Below are 21439 nucleotides of genomic sequence, written 5' to 3' on the forward strand. Positions count from 1 at the left end.
CCAACGCCAATACATCGCTCCTGGATCGCTCCTGAACGCCCGCTCCACCGACGGACATTTTTATCAGGTCTCTGGGGGTCTGGATGGTGGGGGGGTGGTAATGAATTTATTGCGAACATCTTGGGGAAGGCCCTATTTGTTCTCGCTTTCTGCAGGACTTGCTGGACATTAATTCTATTGTTTTGCCCAGTGTGCAGAGTTGATGAATACCTGCTGGTGCCATATTCTGATGTTTAGCATATGCTTCTCCCTCCGCAAAGTGGCCATCTCCTTCTGAAGGGTGGTGACTCACTTGTCAAGGTTTTTGCAGGCAGCCAAGGAAAACTCTAGTAGTCTAATGGGCATTGTCCACCTTCAGGCAAGAGAGCACTTTGGCTGTAGCCAGGAAAAGTGCTTGATGCGATGCTGCGAACTCCATGTCCCAGGGTTCCTGGGTACATTTTCAAGTGGGAGAGAATTTGGGCCATGTCAAATCAGGGTTCATGCTTTGTCCAACCCAGCACCAGGACCTGCATGACCTGTTTATTTTTCTGGAACATCGCCATGTCACTAATAGAAGTGGTACAGCTCCCATCTCCTCCCGTTTCTAATTGGAAGGGCAACCTCCCCACACCCATAATTGGGCAAAATAACCAAAGAATCACATTCTTTCCTCCAAGTATGGTGTGCACGGGTCCAAGGATCCACTGGATCTTTTGCCCAATTCCATACCTGTGCTAAGGGGTACTGGTATGAGCACTTCTGGTCACTAACACATCAATTTATAAGAACTGATCACACATTCATCTACCCTCCCCACTTTTCCTCTCCTAATGTAGTATATTTCTAGAAAAATAGCAATAATACTGGGAGAGAGTAATGATATCGAAAAGGTGATTATATTTTCTATTAGCAATAATAAGACAAATTACAAAAAGGCATGGTATAAATACAAGTAGTGAAGCATATAAAAAACCAAGCTAAGCCACATACATATATATACCAAATTGGTGGCAGAGTACTTCCCTGAACTGACTGTCCGATGGGGATCATGGGCAGTGCTGGGGGGCCTTCACGCACAAGTCTGTAATCGAGTTGGTGGCTTTCAGGCTCTCCAATTTCCTGGTCTTTTTTACTGTCTTTTATGCTTACCGGGTGTGTCACCCTGCCCCTATCACTGCCTCCTTGTGTCAGAAAGCCCTTCATACCCTTTCCCTACATTTCATCTTCTCATTAGTGGTGACATACAATGATATGCCCTTTTTTCCTGCCTCTGCCATTTTACTACCCCGTCTGTTTTTCTGTCATACTTCCTGGTTTCGCCATTTTACTCTTTCCAGTACAGTTATTATTTACTATCTACTCTATTTCCAGCAATGTTTACAATTATAAGATTATACAAACTTATTTTTACTCCCCTTTCCATTTGCTCACAGTATGAGAAAGATATTTAAATGTAGTGCAGTGCCTGATGCCATTCTTCACCATGTGGTTACACTGAGTTATAATGCAAACAGGGAATCAGTACTAATCACTGTTAAAGCAGGGAGCGAGCAGAAAGAATTTCACAGCTTTTAACCCAGAAAGACTTTTCCCTGTCTCTGCATTAGCCCTAGACTGTTTCTCTGTGTGCTTTATGCACCACACAGCCAGTCTAAGCCCTTCTGGATAGCAGATCTCATATTACCATCATTTTTGACTATTGATATGAGGCCAATTTGAGACTTTGCCAATATACCTAGTTGATGATTTGGCCATTTGGGGGTCTGAATGAGGCAAGCTACCTGTATCAAGGGTATGAAATAATAGTAGATGCAGAGTTCCCAGAAAAAGTGATGGGACTTTGAGAGATGGTACCCATAATGACTGTAGTATGTCTTGAGAGCAAGGGGAGATATAACACCTCATGATCATTAGAACCAAAGCCAGTTTGTTTGAAAGCTGTGATGAAAAATATAAGGAAATGATAGGGTCTGATTATGATAGTGCACTGTATCTAGCAGCATACTGAAGGGCAGGTCAGTCACCATGTACAAAAGGTGATAAAGATTTGTGGCCTGTGTGGTACATTTCCTCACAACCAGTAAAGCTACAACTTTGGGCCACCCTACCTGTCCCCTGCCAACTAGAGCTAACTCTGAGATAGGGAACCAACCCGTAATGTTAAAGGTATCACAGAGTAATCGTCTGCCTGGGGGACTACTAGTGCAATGAGGGATTCTACCCACTTATGTCTTGAACAGCAATCAATTATAGGTCAAGGCATGAAATGAAGGGGCTCTGAAATGACTTGACTATATTCAGTGGACTCAGTTACAGCTGACTGTTCCCCACTGAGAGAGTCTACTACACCAATTAACTCCACATTGTCCAAATTTGGGAACTCCCTGATTCCCCCTGAGTGGAAAGACAAGCTCATACAACAACTCTCCAAGAGAGGCAATGTGTTCTCAGCCAATGAGTGGAATGTATTGGCCAAAGAGTAGAGCACCCTTTACCCCTTCATGATCCCCACCCTTTCTGTAAGAGGTCCTGTTGACTGGTCTCTGGGGATATAGAGGATGTCAGAAAGCACCTACAGGATCTGTTGGCAGCAGGAATTATTATGGAGTCCAGGAGCCCTTTTGCCTCCCCATAGTGATGGCCAGGAAGAAAAATGAAGCAATTCAGATGTGCATTGACTACAGAACACTGAATAAGGGTACTATTTATGACCAGTACATCCTGCTTATCATAGATGATGCACTAGATTGTCTGACTGGAAGCAAGTGATTCTCTGTGCTGGATTTGAGAAGTAGGTAATACCAGATACCCATGAAAGTAAGTGATAAAATAAATAGCCTTCATCTGCCCCCTAGGGTTCTATCAGTTCAATCAGATGCCGCAGAGGATCACAGGAGTTCCTAGTATGTTCCAGCAGCTCTTGAAAATGACTGTGGGGATGTGAACCTCCTGGAAGTTTTAGAATACCTGGACGATCTCATCATATTTGGAAAGACTTTAGAGGAGCATGAAGCCCTGCTGATGAAGACAATAGATAAATTAGAAGACCAAGGACTTAAAGTGTCCTTGGAGAAATTTCAATTCTGCATGCCTCAAATGAAGAATGTGGGGCATATAGTGTCAGAAAAGGGCATTGCTAATAACCAAGACAAGATTGCAGCAGTGGTGACATAGGAGAGGCCCACTGACCTGAAGACTTTGAGATCATTCCTAGGATTCTGTGGCTCCTACAAGAAAATTATTCAGAACTACTCTGTGATAGTGCAACTCTTGACAGACCTCACTAAAGACTACCCCCAGAGAGAAAAGGGGGCACCAAGGCCCCTATCCCAGTAGTAAAATAGTTCAATCCCTCTTAACCCTTCAGTGCCCGGTAGACTCCGGAATGTGAGGCAGCTTTCAGGAAAATTATTCCCTGTTTGACACATGTGCTGTTCTTCACAGACAGCCACTTACCATATGTTCTGTGCACTAGTGCTAGCCTAGAATGTTTGGGCTCAGTCCTGTACCAAGAGTATCCTGATGGTATGTGACCTGTGGCATTTGCTAGTTGAAAGTTGACTGATCCTGAGAAGAAGTACCCAACTCAACAACTAGAATTTTTAGCTTTAAAGTGGGTAATAGTAGACAAGTTCCACAATTATCTCTATGGCACCTAATTCATAGTATGCACAGGCAATAACCCATTGACATTAATCACTGCCAAGATAAATGCTGTGGGACACCGATGGCGGGTAGCCTTAGCCACATATGTCTTTAACCTAAAGCATCATCCTAAGAAAATCAACATTGATGCAGATGCACTGTCACAATGTCCTACCACTGGGTATTTACTGAGTTCAAAAGAATGAGGCCAGGGGCTAACTCATTTGTAATTCAATTTACCCTAGCTAGGCAGGGAAAAGAACAAAGTAATAAACCACTAGCTTCCATTCTGGTCAAAAGTCCTTACAGAAACTCAGAGGAGGCAGCAGAACTATGATTCTCATAGCTCCCTATTAACCAAGACAGATTTAATTTCTGCTACTCCGGGAGATGTCCATCAGAGATCCATTCAGATTGGGGAAATCCCCAACACTGAACACTCAGGATCGAGGACTGCTGTGTCACCCCAATACTGGGCATCTGACTGTAACAGCTTGGAAGTGGAAAGGGTAACTCTTCAAGTGTCTGCTGATTAGAGATGTGAATCGTGTCCTCGATCGTCTTAACGATTGATTTCGGCTGGGAGGGGGAGGGAATCGTATTGTTGCCGTTTGGGGGGGGTAAAATATCGTGAAAAATCGTGAAAAATCGAAAAAACGTAAAATCGCAAAACCGGCACATTAAAACCCCCTAAAACCCACCCCCGACCCTTTAAATTAAATCCCCCCCCAAATGACTTAAATAACCTTCGGGTCCAGTGGCGGTCCGGAACGGCAGCGGTCCGGAACGGGCTCCTGCTACTGAATCTTGTTGTCTTCAGCCGGCGCTATTTTCCAAAATGGTGCCGAAAAATGGCGGCGGCCATAGACGAACACGATTGGATGGCAGGAGGTCCTTCCGGACCCCCGCTGGACTTTTGGCAAGTCTTGTGGGGGTCAGGAGGCCCCCCCCCCAAGCTGACCAAAAGTTCCTGGAGGTCCAGCGGGGGTCAGGGAGCGATTTCCCGCCGCGAATCGTTTTCGTACGGAAAATGGCGCTGGCAGGAGATCGACTGCAGGAGGTCGTTCAGCGAGGGTTCCGGCGCCTCGCTGAACGACCTCCTGCAGTCGATCTCCTGCCGGCGCCATTTTCCGTACGAAAACGATTCGCGGCGGGAAATCGCTCCCTGACCCCCGCTGGACCTCCAGGAACTTTTGGTCAGCTTGGGGGGGGCCTCCTGACCCCCACAAGACTTGCCAAAAGTCCAGCGGGGGTCCAGAAGGACCTCCTGCCGTCCAATCGTGTTCGTCTATGGCCGCCGCCATTTTTCGGCGCCATTTTGGAAAATGGCGCCGGCTGAAGACAACAAGATTCAGTAGCAGGAGCCCGTTCCGGACCGCTGCCGTTCCGGACCGCCGCTGGACCCGCAGGTTATTTAAGTCATTTGGGGGGGGGGGGTTCGGGGGGGGGGGGGGTTTAATTTAAAGGGTCGGGGGTGGGTTTTTAGGGGGTTTTAGTGTGCCGGCTCACGATTCTAACGATTTATAACGATAAATCGTTAGAATCTCTATTGTATTGTGTTCCATAACGGTTTAAGACGATATTAAAATTATCGGACGATAATTTTAATCGTCCTAAAACGATTCACATCCCTACTGCTGATATATCTTGTATTCTTCTTGATTTGCAGAAGTATTTCACAAGGAAATCATTGGTTTGGAGTGGAGGACTTTTGTTGTTTGGTGTGAGGGATAGGGCCTAGATCCTTTCTTCTGTTTCATATAAAAACTGCATGATTATCTTCTATATATTTTTGAACTGGGTTGACACTTATCATCAATATTTAGAAGGTAAATCCATTTTCATACAGGCTTTAGTTGTCGATTTTATACAGGGCTTGTTTCAGCTGGAACCTCCTTTCAAGCCTTCTTCTGTGTCATGGGACCTCAATGTGGAATCCACCCAGTTGATAAAAGCTCCTTTCAAACCTCTGGACTCTTTTGAGCAGAAGTATCTGACATGGTAGGTCATATTTTTGGGGGCAGTGAGCTCTAGGTCTTAGTGACTTCTCCTTATACAAAGGTTTTTGCAGCACACATGTGTTCTACACATACATCCTAAGTTTCTACCTGCGGATGTGTCAGAAGCTGAAAAAACAAATTAACCCTACAGTTTAGATTACAAGGCAACCATAGTCTTCTATCTGGAACAGACTGAAGCCTTCGGATAGTTCATCCAGCTTTAGTTTCATTTGGCACAATAAGTCTGGAATTGCTCTAGCCAAACACGCTGCTTCTATTTGGCTAGCAGATTGCATTTCCTTTTGTTATGACCAAACGGACCTGGATCTGGTGGGCCATGTCTAAGCTCATAGTGTTAGAGCCCTGGCAATGACAGTATCCCACCTGTGATATGCCCCCATGGAGGAGATCTGAAAAACTGTGATGTGAAGTTTTCATCTTACTACTGTTTCAACAGGGAATCATGACACAACAGACATATTGTTCATTCTGTCCTATGGAGTCTCTTTGAGGTGCAGAGCCCATCCTTCCTAGGACCTGTCATTTTGGTTCCAGACTACTAAAAAAAAAAAAAAAAAGAAAAGAAAACAGAAAACATTAGGATGGACTGTTGCCACCAAAAGCAGCCTTGTCCATCGGCACTGTTTTGTGGGTTGGATTTTCCCTTTTTTGTTCACTGCAGCCTACAACTTGGGATTTCAGTGTATAAGGACTGCCATTCCGTTTGTTCTTTGAGAAATTGGAGGACAGCAGAATGCCAATCCTCACAGAATCCTCCAGGCTCCTCTTGGAGTTGATTTCTTCAAATCTTAGCTTTATCATGTACTAAGGGGTCCTTCATGGGATGCAAGGGAGTGGTCTGGGATGCATATGCCCAGTGGGGTATGCTCAAAGCTTCTACAAGCTTTGATGTCAAAGTTCCATGCCAGGTTCCATCTGATGATGTTACCCATGTGTGAGGCAAGACCTCCTGCTGTCCTTGGAGAACCCCCTATTATAAGTAAGTAGCTCCTTCAACTTTGAGCTAATAGGGAAAATGGTGTTTGTACCCTTTACAGACAAGAACTACAGTCATTCTTTTTAAATTATGCCACATGATGAGCTTTGCTTTCTTTTATACCAAAGCATCTGAGACACTGAATGAAATTTTAGAATGAATTAAACCTAATGGCAGTTAGAACCCTAGCGGAAAAAGAAATCATCTTTCTACATTTGTTCTTTTGTTCTCATCAGGACTGCTTATTAGGCAGAAGATGTCTTTTAGAGAAATCCGCCTCTGCATTTCTCACTGGCCTTTCAGAGTGACTCATCATGCATACTAGGCTAACTATTCTACAAGAAAGGCTGAGAGCAATTGATCACAGATCATACTTTGCTGTGGATTTAAAAAATACAGATTGCGAAACCTGGTCAAAGAAAATGAAAAATTCTGTTTATTATATTAATATCACTTTCAATGACATGTTATTGTACTGTGCAATATATATGCCTGGAATTCTCGCCATAGCAACATTTCTCTCATTCAATAAACTATTAAACCAACCAAGACAAGAAATTCACTAGAGATTTTCTTCCACTTGGGTTTATACTAACTGGGAGTTTGTAGTACCTTTGCTTTCTCACCATCAGATTTTTTATATTATACAGCTCACAATACTTCAGAGAGACTTTAAACATGCACAGACCAGTCTCTATCCCTGCAAATATCTGAGCTTGTTAAAACAACAGATAGTGCTATGTGATGTTTCCTTTTTTTGATAGTGTCACTTCCTGGTATGTAATAAAAGATGGCCATGATTTTTATTCCGTTATTTAACTCTTCCAGAAACGCTGACTCTGAAAGTATATGTTGGCACCTATGTAATATCTGGGCGTAGGAGCGGTTTTCTCAGCATCAAATAAATACAGTTCTGGGAGTGAAGATGATTGCTCTGGAGTTCTGTGTGAGGCAGGTGCAGACTGAGAAAGGGAAACGCCATTCATGATTAGCTGCCTCTACCCCTGCGATCAGTCCCATTGACTCTTTGTCTCCCAGTGAACACTGAAGCCTCAGGTGGGAAACCTACCAGAGAGATCAGGGCAGAGGAAATGGGACATAATATTGTTACACCTGAGTCTTCCCTAAGCTTCGAGGGAAGAAGCATTTCAGCTCCTGCTTCACTTGGAGACATTGTCAGTGAGGATTCTTTGGGAGCATTGGCATGAGTCAATAATATGGTGGTGATGTCAGTGTCGTTGGAGAATCTAGAAGACACTGACAGTGGAGCAACCCATTCAATCAATGCCATGGATATTATCTGGAGTCAGCCTGTGAGGGAGTCTAGCAGAAAGGAGAGCCAGCCTGCATGAGGCAGGAGTGGGCATTGCTGATAACAGAGGAGAAGAGATTTCAATAATTGTGGGTCTTTCTTCTTGCCTGGTAATTGCTCCTATCAATTTCATACTTATACCTTCAAGGATCCTCAGGATGTTTCTTTGGGAGAAGTATGGGCTTTGGTCTCCTTATGGAGACCTTTCTCATAGCCTGTGTTTTAGGACATTGTGATTTCACTATAGCAATTTCTTCAGAATTGTCTTCTCAAGATAAATATGATGCTTGTGCATAATGCAGGCCTAAGGAAGTGTGAGAAGGATATTTCCACCCTTCAGGCTGCAAATACTGCACTCATATAGGATAATCAGACCTTGAATAATAAAACTAAGATTTTAGAGAATATACTAGGAAAAGAAACTTGCACTATACTAATTTTCCAAAATCTACTATTATTTCAACCCTTGAAAAAGATTTCTTTGATATATTGCAGTATCCTAAGGTGACTTTTCCACCCTCGTCTCCAGGCTATTGTGTAAAAGGAAAATAGGAGGGGATAGAAGAGTTTTGGACAATAGTTTGTTTATGAATAATTTAAAACTAACTGCAATGTTGAAATCTTCACAGGAACTCCCAACCATTAGCACAACACTTCTCATCAGATTTGCTCTGGAGCCTGATAGGGATTGGGCCCTTAAGTCTTTTTTTCAATATAAGGATGCATTGCTTTATGATGTTAAAGTTAGGTTATACCTGGACGTAAATAGGTAGAATCAAGAGAAGCATAAATCTATTTTGGCTCTTAGATAACACCTAAATGAGAAAGGTGCAGACTTTTTTTTTAATGTGTGCAATGTGTAATTAAACACAAAGGGGTTACTTATACTTTTTTGATCCTTTGCAACATTAAAGATTTGTTGAAGGAAGCTCAAATGGTGGGGAAGTACAATTTCTCACTAAGGGCCTCATTTTCCAAGCTGCTTGCACGCGATAAGGGATCTTTCGCATGCGAAAAGTCCCTTATCGCGTGTGATACCAGGATGGGGGCGGAGTCGGGGCGGAGTCGGCCCCGGAAGAGGAGGAGTCGGGGGCGTCACCGGGGCCGACTCTGCGCCGACGCCGCGGACAGCGAAAAGGTAAGGTCTTTTTCGCTGCCTATTTCGCTCCCAATAGCTACACCTCCTATGGTGGCGCTATTGGGTGCGAAACCGGCAGCGATTGCACCGCGACGGTGCGATCGCTGCCGGCTAGCACAGGCCCACCCCCCGTTTTGGCCCCCTGCCCCTCATCTTCTAAAGTATCGCAGGCCTGCGATACTTTAGAAAATGAGGCCCTAAATGAGAATTAAGTAAATTTGTATACTCTCCTGCCAGTTTGATTTGTTTCAAATATTTTTTTCTTGCTTATTATATTTTCTATGATTTCTCGTTCCCTACCCCCTACCACCAGGCAATATTGAAGACCTGAATTTCTAAATGGCAAAATTTGTGTTTTCTTTGTCTTTTTTTTCCTTCAGATATTTTGCATATAGCCCTGAGGATTCATTTCTTGACAGGATGTCTAATTTCCTGTTTAAATGACAAAATTAAGTAAATAAATCAATTTAAAAATAATTAACTACAGTACATGAAAAATGGTAATAGAGAAAGGGAAAATTAAGATTCTTTTGTAATGATTGTTTGTTTGTTTTTCTTTTATTTATCATAATGGATTCCAGGATATAACACTGAATAAGAAAACAGATCAATTGACATTGTTTGATTATAGACAGCCAGGAAAATCTTTCAATACAATTAATAAAATCTGTCAGTATAATAAAAAATGTTGACATAATTATTATTGAATTAAGTGCTGCAGTGCTTGCCCCCAGGGACCACTAACCATGTGTGGAGCAAGTTATCAGAGGGAAGGAGGCAGCTTACTTTGTTGTAGAAATGACTCAGGAAGTCTTCAGCAGTAGCAGGTAATCATAATTTATTAGGAAAACTGAGATAGAAAATAATAAAAAGTTGTATTTAAAGTTTACTTGGTTCTTGAGAAAGAAGTCACAATATTCCACTGAGGAGCAGGGAGGGGGTAGAATGTAAAGCTTAGCAGACAGTCTTGTCTGTACAGGGAACTAGGTAGCTCAGGTTACAAAATTACTTACTATACAAGCAATAGTTTATTACAAGGCAATCCTTCCAGTCCTTCCTCTTCCTTGAGGATCTCTTTACAGTCAGAAGATGAGTTAACTCTTTGCTGTCTGATTGAGAATGATCTTCTGATAAAATAATAATAAATTATTGGTTAAAATGAATCAGCAGTAGAAAATGAACCATTAAAATTTCACTGAATCTCGCAAATGGTGAATTAAAAACATTTTAATGATTCAAAGCAATGTGTTCTAATAGTAATAGTGTTATTGTTTGTAAGGTTTTGGGTGGACCCTTGGACACTGTGGCAGATGACCATGACCTCGGGGGGGAAGTCCCGTGAGGGGCCACAGGTCAGGCTCAGCTTTAGGACACATAACACAGAATTATCTTTTATTAAACAGAGTTGAGAAGCCACCAGAGGTGGAAGTAGTGAGTAGAGGTGAAGCCCGGCTGGGCTTGTAGTCCCTCAGGACACTGGAACAGCGATTCTCTCAATAGCTGTACTGTAGAGGAGAGAAACTAAGATAGTGAGTACAGTGGAGCATACACAGGGTTCTGGTATAGAGCCTCGTTGGTTGATTACTCACACAGCGGTTTCTCCCAGAAGGTAACACAGAAGCTGGAATAGAGGCAGGCCCTCGAGGAGCGAGTACCTGGTTCTAGGGAGCAGCTCTGAGAGAATATAGATGGTAAGTCACTGATGGTGTAGGCAGCGGTTTCTTCCAAGCAGAAGTGAGTCCAGGAATATGGGCCCTCTGTTGCGCCCATCACTGCTCGACGCCTTCACTCCGCCTTCTTTACCTCTGTGGCGACTCCCTTTGGGTCTGATGGACGACTGGCTGCCGCGGCGTCTCCATGTCGTCTCCCTCCGGCGTCCCCGGACCGGCTCGACATTGCAGATCCGCCATGTTGCCTGATGACCTGGGGCACGCGCGTGCGCTCTGATTGAAGTACCAGCAGGGGCGCGAACCTCGGGGGCGTCCCCATGAGATGACATCATCCGCTTCCAATATTTAAGGGTCTCTTATTCACTGTCTAACTGAGTTAACAAGGAGAGGATTCAGATACAGATTCGGCTACGTTTCCTCCAAGCTACCCTGCCTCCTCAGACTTACCAGAGGTACCAGCTCCTCGGGGGTCTCGCTCTGTCTTTACTTTCAGATTACAGATAGGAACCGGTACTCGCTCCTCACGGGCCCATGTTCCTGGACACTGAAGATTCTCTACTGCCTGGAAGCTACCACTGCTAGAAACAATTGTGATTTACCATCATTTTCTCTGAGCTTTCCCTGGAACCAGGTACTCGCTCCTCAACGGCCTAAACCTTTCCAGCTCCTGAGGTTCCTCAAGGGCCTAAACCTTTCCAGCTCCTGAGGTTCCTTGAGACCTTATGTGAGTTTTGTCATCTAGTTCTGTTCATGAACCTTGTCTACTCTACCTATTCACTTTCTACAGTTTCTCAACAGCTCAGCCATCCTGGATTGCGGTTCCAGTGCCTGAGGGACTACAGCCCTGCCGGGCATATCAGCTCACTACTGCCACCTCTGGTGGTTTCCAAAACCTGTTAAATAAAAGAACTAATGTGTGTCTGTCTCCATTCTCAAGCCTAGCCGGTGGTCCTTCTCGGGGTATCCTCCCGGGGGCGTGGTCACCTGCCACCGGCCCAGGGATTCACCACTACTATCTCAGATTCCTAACAGATTGCTAACTACCAGCATAGCGGAATATATCTGAATCTGAGACACTACAAGATAGCTGACTCCTCCTTCTTAGGAGCCATTCATTCAGATTGCTCCTCCCATCTACGCCCAGCTTTCTTAACAGATATAACAGATTGCTACTCCTCACGGAGAACCCTAACAGATTGCTAACTTCCTAGCAGATTTCTAACAGATTTCTAACAGATTGCTACTTTGTTCGGAGATTCATAACAGATTGCTAACTCTAGTGGATCCGGCTTAAATATGGGATGTTGATACTTCAGTGGATCTGGCTTAAACTTTGGATGTTGTTAACTCCATGGTTCCGGCATATCTCTCTGCATTGCAGGCTATACCGGGCCTGGCCCAACGAATCTCAGAGCAGCTAATGTCTGTAGCTGCACTACTAGTTACTGTGAAGGAATTAACATTATTTGAATGTCATCTTCTTTCTCAATTTGCTCTTATATATATAGCCCCTGAAGCAGCCCACATTGTATGGGCAAAAAAACTCGGCCTGAGTCGGGCACTGGTTTTTACCTTTAATTAAAGTATTTCCTGACACCGATCTAATTTTGTTTTGGTTGCATTCCTGAAGACATGGAGCCAGACGCTATCCCTTTTATAGTCCAACTCTGCACGTACTAATGTAGAAAACTAATGTATAGTCACCGGTATATTAATGACTATATGCATGTATATTGAACCAATATGCACAAGATATAACATATACACATATGTTTGCTATTGATTTTTTTAAAAACTTTGTACGGAAACCCCCAGTTACGTGCATATATTTTCAAACGTGTGCATATTTCAAAATTCCCTATTATGAGATTCCTCCACCAGCTCACCCAGTCCTTCTCCAGGTCATCGAGACCCTCCTAGTTCTTCAGTCTGAACTCCCCCCAATTTATCCACACTTCCAAGCTAGATGATAGTAGACAATAAATAAGTTTAAGATAACTTATGCAAGATAATTGGCAGTTGTAAAAGTACATGAGAAAGTTACCAAATCTGGATGCATATGTCACTTTTAAAATAGTAATTTATGTGCATAGGTATAAGTCATATCCTGACACACCCACTTTTTTACGTACTTGCATATGTGATCTGTCTATAAAATAAGGATTGCATGCAAATGCTTCACATACATGCATATATGCATTTTATTTCACGTATCATGTTTTGAAAATTCACCCCAGCATATCATTGGAAATCCTCAATTTTGATTTGAGACATCTTATTATCAGCATAAGAACATGAGAAATGTCATGCTGGGTCAGACCAATGGTTCAATTAACCCAGTATCTGGTCTCTAATGGTGGCCAAAGCATGTCAATGGGAAGTTTCAAGTCACCTCCTTGCTGTTATTATCAGATGTAGGTGATGACAATCCCCCATTATTTCATGATTGTGCCAACTGCTATAGACATAATCACTTAATGTAATTAATTGTACATAACCCTTAGTTTCTTTCTTTTGCTATTAATATTTTTTGATGTGATTACCCCACCTCTATTTGGTTCTATAATTTAAACATATGATATATATATATATATATATATATATATATATACACATATATAAATAAAAAAAGAAAAAGGTCAAAGGCACTACCAAAATTAAATTGTTACAGTTGGCAGGCTACGGGCCTGTCCTGTGGACCATCCCAATTACCTCCAGCCCCATCATGAGGGGAGGCATCCCCATGGGTGCACGGTGCTTCTCAGCCAGTCTTTCCCGCTGCTCTCCCTGCTGCTAGGCTGAGTGTCTCTGACCACGTGGCAGGCCCCACTCCAACCTTGCTGCCGACACTGCTCCTGTCCCAGGTCCTCCGTAGGGGCATGTGCATTCCAACACCATCCCTCTTAAAGGGCCCATGGTGGGAAAATATCTAAGGTGCACTAAGATGAAGTCACCGGCAGAGGCCTATAAAAGGCCACCTCGGCAGTTCTTCCTCGCCTTGACAATGAGCTGACTCCTCAGGGAGTAGTGTATTACTTGCATTCCTGTCTTCAGTTCCTGGTTCCTGCCTTGCTGTGGTTCCTGAGTCCATGCCTTTTGTCCATGGTTCCCATTGTCCAGTTGTTCCTGTATTTCCTCGTCTGTGGTCAGTTCTTCTCATCTGTCTTCAGCATCTCTTCATATCCCAGTGGTCCTTGTCTTCTTCCTCTTCATCTTCCTTCAAGACTTGATCTCCTGGCCTTGATCCTGGTCTGGATCCTGACACTGCATGAACTCTGCCTACCATGACCACTGCCTGGACACTGACCTTGTTTCTTGCTACCTGCCCTCGATCACTGCCTGGACCCCAATGTTGCTATACTCTGCTTGCTCTGATCTCAACTTGATCCTGGTCCGTCCTTCCGCTGCTTCCTCAGCGTGATGACCTGCAGCATTTCTCATCTGCCTGGATTTCAATCACCACAGAGGCCCCCACCTAAGACCTGGCACCCGAGGACTCAATCTAAGGGAAAAGTGAGCTGGTATTGGCAAAGCTCCAATTGGGCCTCTGCTTCTGCCAGTTCCACCTGCCCACAATGGGAGTCTATAAGGCTCTTCCGCACAGGTAGCACCAACTCCCCCTCAGTTCAAGCATCCACAAGTGCAACATAAATATAAGAGAAAGGAAGACGCCAGTATAGATTACATATAAAAAGCAAATGAAATTAAATACAATTTTATAAATGTAATCAAAACTATTCTTTATTTAATTAAATAAAAGAATGTTAATTACATTAAGTAAATTACAAAAATATTGAAGGTACATTAAATACAATAAACCCTTAAATTATTAATATTCAAGTTGAAACACCAAAACTTTTGATCGGATGGTTTATTAGTTCCAACTTTGAAATATAAGCCAAATGAAGAACTTTAAAAAAATGCCACAGAATGAAATTTAACTATAACAAACTAAACGAGTCTATGTCAATGAACACTGATGAAATCCTACTATTGGAATGTACTCATGGAATGCATGTCAATTAATCTAACAATGGCTGCTGTTTCAGGACACTCATGCCTGCTTCAGGGGTAATTCTTACCACATCTTAATAATGAAACTATTTTGTCAATACATTCTTCTGGTGAAAAATATGGGCTGGTAGTATTTACAAAGTCTGCTTGATTTCCTACTGGTCCAGTAGTGATACTTTTCATAATTTGATGTTGGAAGATTTGCATTTGCTTGATTCAGATAAAACAAAAACATCTTTTTAGAATTTATTTATTTTTAAAATATTTTCAATCTATGTCCTCCAAAGTTTGAGGCGGGGAACACAAAAATTAATTAATTTAGGGGGGCATTTATCAAAATGTGATAAGGTGTTTTGGTGCGATGCAAATTCAGAAGATAGGAGGAGTGTGGGCTTAGCTGGTTGAGAGAGAGAGAGAGAGAGACAGTGAGCACCTGGCCATAATGTCATGGCCCATAGGTAGGTATTTGTATCCCTATGGTAGGCCCACCTAGTAACTCGAGGTGGGGATTAGGTATGAGTGTAGGGGATTAGGGGCCACTTTGACATTCTACATGACACCTACGAATGGAACAGTGGTCTCTTGTGAAGATTTGATGGCCTTCGGAGTGAGGAAACTCACTCCGAGATGAGATTTGGGTAAGGTTCTCTCAACCTAGCTTGATTCCAGGCTTGCTCTCTCTCTCTCTCTCTTACTCTCTCTCTCTCTCTCTCTCCCCTGGTGGTTGAATGACAGAAATACAACAGGTCTGGCACTTATTGCAGAATCTGAAATGGTATCACAATTTTATTAGCATAAAACACACCCCTTTTCCTATCGCATGCAGTACTTACTGCATTTTGATAAATCCACCCCTAAATTAGTAAAAATAATGATAAATACTTACATTACCAAGAAAAAACTCAGGTTTGAAATAATTCTTAAAGTTGAATTAATTCATGGAATGTTAGCATGTGTTAATATATCAAATACGATAGCTCCTTTATACTGTATATGCTGTTGAATTGGAAGACAATGAAGTGACTGTAAAACCAGGGTCATGTGGTCACAAAGGTTTACGCCTGTTAAAAGACATGCATCTGTGTTTTGTATCAATTGAAGGAGTAGGAAAAGTAAATTTCAATAATCTATACCAGAGAAGACCAGGTCAAATGATTCTTTTTATGTTAAATTACCATTTGATCCAATAAAGAAATTTCAAAAGATTTTTTCCCAAAGTTGTTTCACAACAATTGCATTAGGGTTTTATTATAAGAACATAAGAAATTGCAATACTGGTTCAGACCAAGGGTCCATCAAGCCCAGCATCCTGTTTCCAACGGAGACCAATCCAGGCTACAAATACCTGGCAAGTACCCAAACACTAAGCAGATCCCATGCTACTGATGCCAGTAATAGCAGTGGCTATTCCCTAAGGGCCAGATTTTAAGATGTACGCGTGGGCGTACATTTGTGCGCGCAACCCAGTGTGCACAAATCCATGCCTGATTTTATAACATGCGTGCGCAGCCGCGCGCATGTTATAAAATCTGGGATCGGCACACGCAAGAGGGTGCACACGTGTGCACCTTGCGCGCGCCGAGACCTAGGGGAGCCCCGATGGCTTTCCCCGTTCCCTCCAAGGCCGCTCCAAAATCGGAGCAGCCTCGGAGGGAACTTTCCTTTCGTCCCCCCACCTTCCTCTCCCTTCCCCTACCTAACCTGCCCCCAACCCTACCTAAATCACCCCCTACCTTTATTTTATAAGTTGCGCCTATCTCTGGGCAGGTGTAGGTTGCATGGGCCGGCCAAGTGCCGGAGCGCGATCCCCCGGCATGGCTGCTGTGCTGGAGGCCTCTGTCCTGCCCCTGGACCATCCCACCCCGCCCACTCTCCGCCCCTTTTTTCAAGCCCTGGGACACACGCGCTTCCTGGGGCTTGCACGCATCACTGGGCCTATGCAAAATAGGCTCAGCGTGCGCAGGAGCGGGTTTAAAAGGGTTACGCGCGTATAATACGCGCATAACCCTTTTAAAATCCGCCCCTAAGTCAACTTGATTAATAGTAGTTAATGGACTTCTCCTCCAAGAACTTATCCAAACCTTTTTTAAGCCTAGCTACACTAACTGCACTAACCGCATCCTCTGGCAACAAATTCCAGAGTTTTATTGTGCGTTGAGTGAAAAAGAATTTTCTCTGATTAGTTTTAAATGTGCTATTTGATAACTTCATGGAGTGCCCCCTAGTCCTTCTATTATCTGAAAGAGTAAATAACCGATTCACATTTACCCATTCTAGACCTCTCATGATTTTAAAGACCTCTATTATATCCCCCCTCAGCCGAACTGCCCTAACCTCATTATAAGAATATATATTTTACACGTAAAAAATCCAATAATGCCAGTGACTTATGTTTTGCCTAAAATTCACAAAACTTTACAGAATCCTCCTGGTCGTCCTATAATATTAGTCAATGGTTCTATTTTAGAGCCTCTTTTGATCTTTATAGATATTTTTCTGAGGCAATTATTTCACCAAAATTCCAGGCCTGAAAGACATTTATAAATAAGGGTCATATAGATGTTGAATTGCATTGCCAATATAGCAGATCCCTATGGCACACCATGAAGAAGTAGATGAATGAATTTGATTTTTTGGGTGCAGTCGGCAAAAGACAGTCATTTTAAGACTACAGCACTAATTCCAAGCTCCTCTACTCTCATCAGGAGAATATGATGGTTAAGAGTGTTAAAGGCTGAGATACATTTAATAAAGCACTGCAGTGTATAATTTATGCCACTGTCAAAGGTTTTTTGGAATATATTTACAGAGCAACAGCATTTCTGTTCTGAAAAATTCCCTAAAGCCAAACTGATATTGGTCAAGCATGATATTTTCTTCTGGGTTTGTGTTTAGTTGGCGTAACACTACTCATTCAATCATTATATACCAATATTCCCCAGGATCGTGCTCTAAATATTGCCAGAAATTATTTAGAATCATGAATAGAAGATTCATGTATACCCACATCTTTTTTATGTAAATTAGCATCTTTTGCTTTACAGTAGAATTATTTTTCTTTTGAAAGAGTTTTTATAAATAAATTAAAGGAGTAGCAGTGGGAGCCACCATAGCTCCTGATATTGAAAATTGGTATGTTTGTTTATTTATTTATTTCGTGTTTTTATATACCGGCATTCGCGAGAATAGTTCACATCATGCTGGTTTACATTTAACAAGGGGTGTAAAATGAAAATAACATAGAACTGTAACAAGTGAGGAGAAAGTCTGCAGTTACAATAAAACAGGGATGTTTAAAACTGGGAGAAGGAAAAAAAGGCGAGCGAAATTTAACAGAAGAGCAATTATTTACAATTGATTACAGTGTTCTAAGGAAGTCTGACTGTGGTTGTCGGAGAATTAGGGATCAGTTGTTGTCTGGAAAGGCTTGCTTGAACAACCACGTCTTAAGCCTTTTTCTGAAAGTTAGCAGGCATGGTTCCTGTCAAAGATCCGGTGGGATGGAGATCCGGTGGGATGGAGTTCCATAGCAGTGGTATGTTGTTGATTTTGAATGGAATGGGTTGAACACGCGCCATTTAGTAACATAGTAACATAGTATTGATGGCAGAAAAAGATCAAATGTTCCATCCAGTCTGCCCAGCAAGTCTCCCATGGCAGCAATTGCCACTGCGTGCAGGCCACCTCCATGCTCCCTCCAAGGATAGCAACTGCCACTCCGTGCAAGTCACTCCCATGTTTCCATTAAGGAGAGTAATTGCCATTCCATGCAGATTATCCCCAAGCCTTAATATTAACAAAGCAACATTTTTACTAGGTGAGAAGTCTTCTTGAAAATTCAGACAATGCTGCTTGAGGAGCCTTGCTTTTGAACTTGGCTGTAGAAACAACCCTGTGCTTTTTCCCTTATGTCTGTGTATCAGTACCCCAGACCATAAAAATCAGGGTCTGAGTTGGTTGTCCTCTGAATCCAATTGCCCTTTTCTCCCCACTGCCATCAAAGTGGAAAGCGATGTCAAAGCAGAAAGCAATGTCAAATCGGAGAGAAGGTGTGTCAAAAGCATCAAGGCTTACTGGTAGGGTAGTCATCCCCATGCATATTATTAAGGGTAGTAACTACCACCAAGCAGATTAGCCCCATACACCCTTTTCTTCATTTCTGAACTTTAGCCCCCAGGGATCCACAGGGTTAATCCCATGCCCCCTCCCCCCAAAAAATGTTTGACTGTTTTTGTGCTCACCACCTCCTCCAGAAGGGCATTCCAGGCATCCAACACATTTAATTGACTTATGATGACATAGATAGAAAGATGGTGTCTTTATCATTAATTTATTTATTTGCTTACAAAATTTCTGTGCTCCATTATCCCAATGTTCTAACAGCTTCCAGAGAACATAGATCAGACAAAAAAACAGAATACCTTATAAAACATATCATAAAATACATAATTGCATCATTTCACCAAGTTATTAGCTCAACAATACACGAGATCATGCTGTATATTATAGCTACAAAATCTGTGTACAAGATAGCTATACAAGTGAATTGAATGCCTTCTCAGATAAGTAGGTTTTAAGAATCTTCTTAAGCATCTTAAAATATGGTTCCCTACCAAGGGCAACAGATAGCTGGTTTCAAAATATGAGGCCAGCTACCACGAACAAACTGTCTCTTGATTAAGCCAAACAAACAGGCCGATACAGTAAGGAGCGGTAGGAAGAGCTGCGCTAGTGCCGGGCGCACCCGCGGTTGCCGCACGCACAGTCCGGCTCACCTACCGCTCGATACTGTTTTTAAATTGTTTGCAAATGCAAGCCACGTCCAAGAAGCGTCCGTGAAGCATTAGGCCCGCGCAACCCATTTTACTGTATAGAGCGCTATACAGTATCCAGGGTGCGCTGGCCTAACGCTTCACGGACACGCTGGTATCTGTCATTTCAAAGTCATTTCAAATGACATTTGAAATGACAGGTACCAGGAAGTGGACAGTTCTCCTACGCTCGAGATTGCCAGTCCTCTCTCCCCTCCTCCCGAAGCAAGGCGCGAAAAGCAGCCTTGCTTTGGGAGGAGGGGAGAGAGAACTGGCAGTATAAATTGAAAAAGCCAAAAAAAAAAAAAAAAAGTAGCAACGAAGTGGACGGTTCTCCTACGCTCGGGATTGCCAGTCCTCTCTCCCCTCCTCCCGAAGCAAGGCGCGTAAAGCAGCCTTGCTTCAGGAGGAGGGGAGAGAGGACTGGCAGTGTAAATCGAAAAAGCCAAAAAAAAAAAAAAAAAAAGTAGCAACGAAGTGGACGGTTCTCCTACGCTCGGGATTGCCAGTCCTCTCTCCCCTCCTCCCGAAGCAAGGCGCGTAAAGCAGCCTTGCTTCGGGAGGAGGGTTTTTTCGCAGCCCTCCTCCGGAGACGGACATCGGCGGAGACGGACCACGGCTCCCCTACCTCCCGGCGAAGATGGATGCCTGCATGGGCGAAAGCGGCCCCTGTGCGTGCATTTGGGCTGCTCAAGACGTGACGTCACATGTCGTGACATCATGCCTTGAGCGGCCCAATTGCACGCACAGGGGCCGCTTTCGCCCGTGCAGGCATCCATCTTCGCCTCCGGGAGGCAGGGGAGCCGCGATCCGTCTCCGCCGATGTCCATCTCCGGAGGAGGGCTGCGAAAAAAGTAAGTCGTTGCTTTACACTGCCAGTCCTCTCTCCCTTCCTCCCGAAGCAAGGCTGCTTTATGCACCTTGCTTCGGGAGGAGGGGAGAGAGGACTGGCAATCCCGAGCGTAGGAGAACCATCCACTTCGTTGCTACTTTTTTTTTTGGATTTTTCGATTTTTTCGATTTTTTCCACTTTCGTTGCTTCGGGAGGAGGGGGGAGAGGTCTGGGGCTGCCCCAGAGACCAGCACCCATTGACGCGGCCAGGGCAGGTGAGCGGGGGCTGGGGGTAAGTTTGCCGCCTACCCTTACCCCTGCCTCTAATGCAGGGGTAAGGGTAGGCGGTAAGTTAGCAGGTTAAACGCACGGCAAAACGGCAGGGTAAAAAAGCGATAGTCGGGGCGCGCGTTACTGTATGGGAGGGAATAGCTAATTTGGTCATTTACATCTAATATACATGCGGGCGGAGGGGGTTACCCGGTGATTTAAAGAGGTGGTAAGAATCGGTTAAAGGGGATTGTGTATCGCAGGAAGGGCTAACGCGGCTGGAAAGTGAGTAGAAAGCGGGTTAGGAGTGAGGTAACCGCGGCCACACTTTACTATATTGACCTGAAAGAAGGTAACTTTTAAAAAGGCTCGCGGGCACACATGGGTGCACGTTCGTTGATTCGCGCCCAGGGACGCATTCATTTTATAACATACACGCGTATGTGCATGCGTGTTATAAAATAGCCTGACCACACTCACGTGCACACAATTTTAAGCAGCTACGTGCCTATGTGCGCAAGTGCCGCTTTTACAGTGCAAGTGGGGGGATTTTAAAACACTTGCGTGCCAACATCATTACCAGTTTTACCAGTTCGTTCCCAGTTCACCCATGTAATGAATAGGACTTCCATACTCCCCCTGGATTAATAGCCTCCTTTCTCCCCTGTTAGCTCCAACCCTTAAAACCCCGCTGATGTGTTTATTTTTTGTTTGTTTGTTTTACGACTTACACGCCATGCTTAGCAGAAGTAAAATTACAAGATAGGG

The sequence above is a fragment of the Rhinatrema bivittatum genome, chromosome 4, assembly GCF_901001135.1.
Source record: "Rhinatrema bivittatum chromosome 4, aRhiBiv1.1, whole genome shotgun sequence".
Classification (NCBI taxonomy): domain Eukaryota; kingdom Metazoa; phylum Chordata; class Amphibia; order Gymnophiona; family Rhinatrematidae; genus Rhinatrema; species Rhinatrema bivittatum.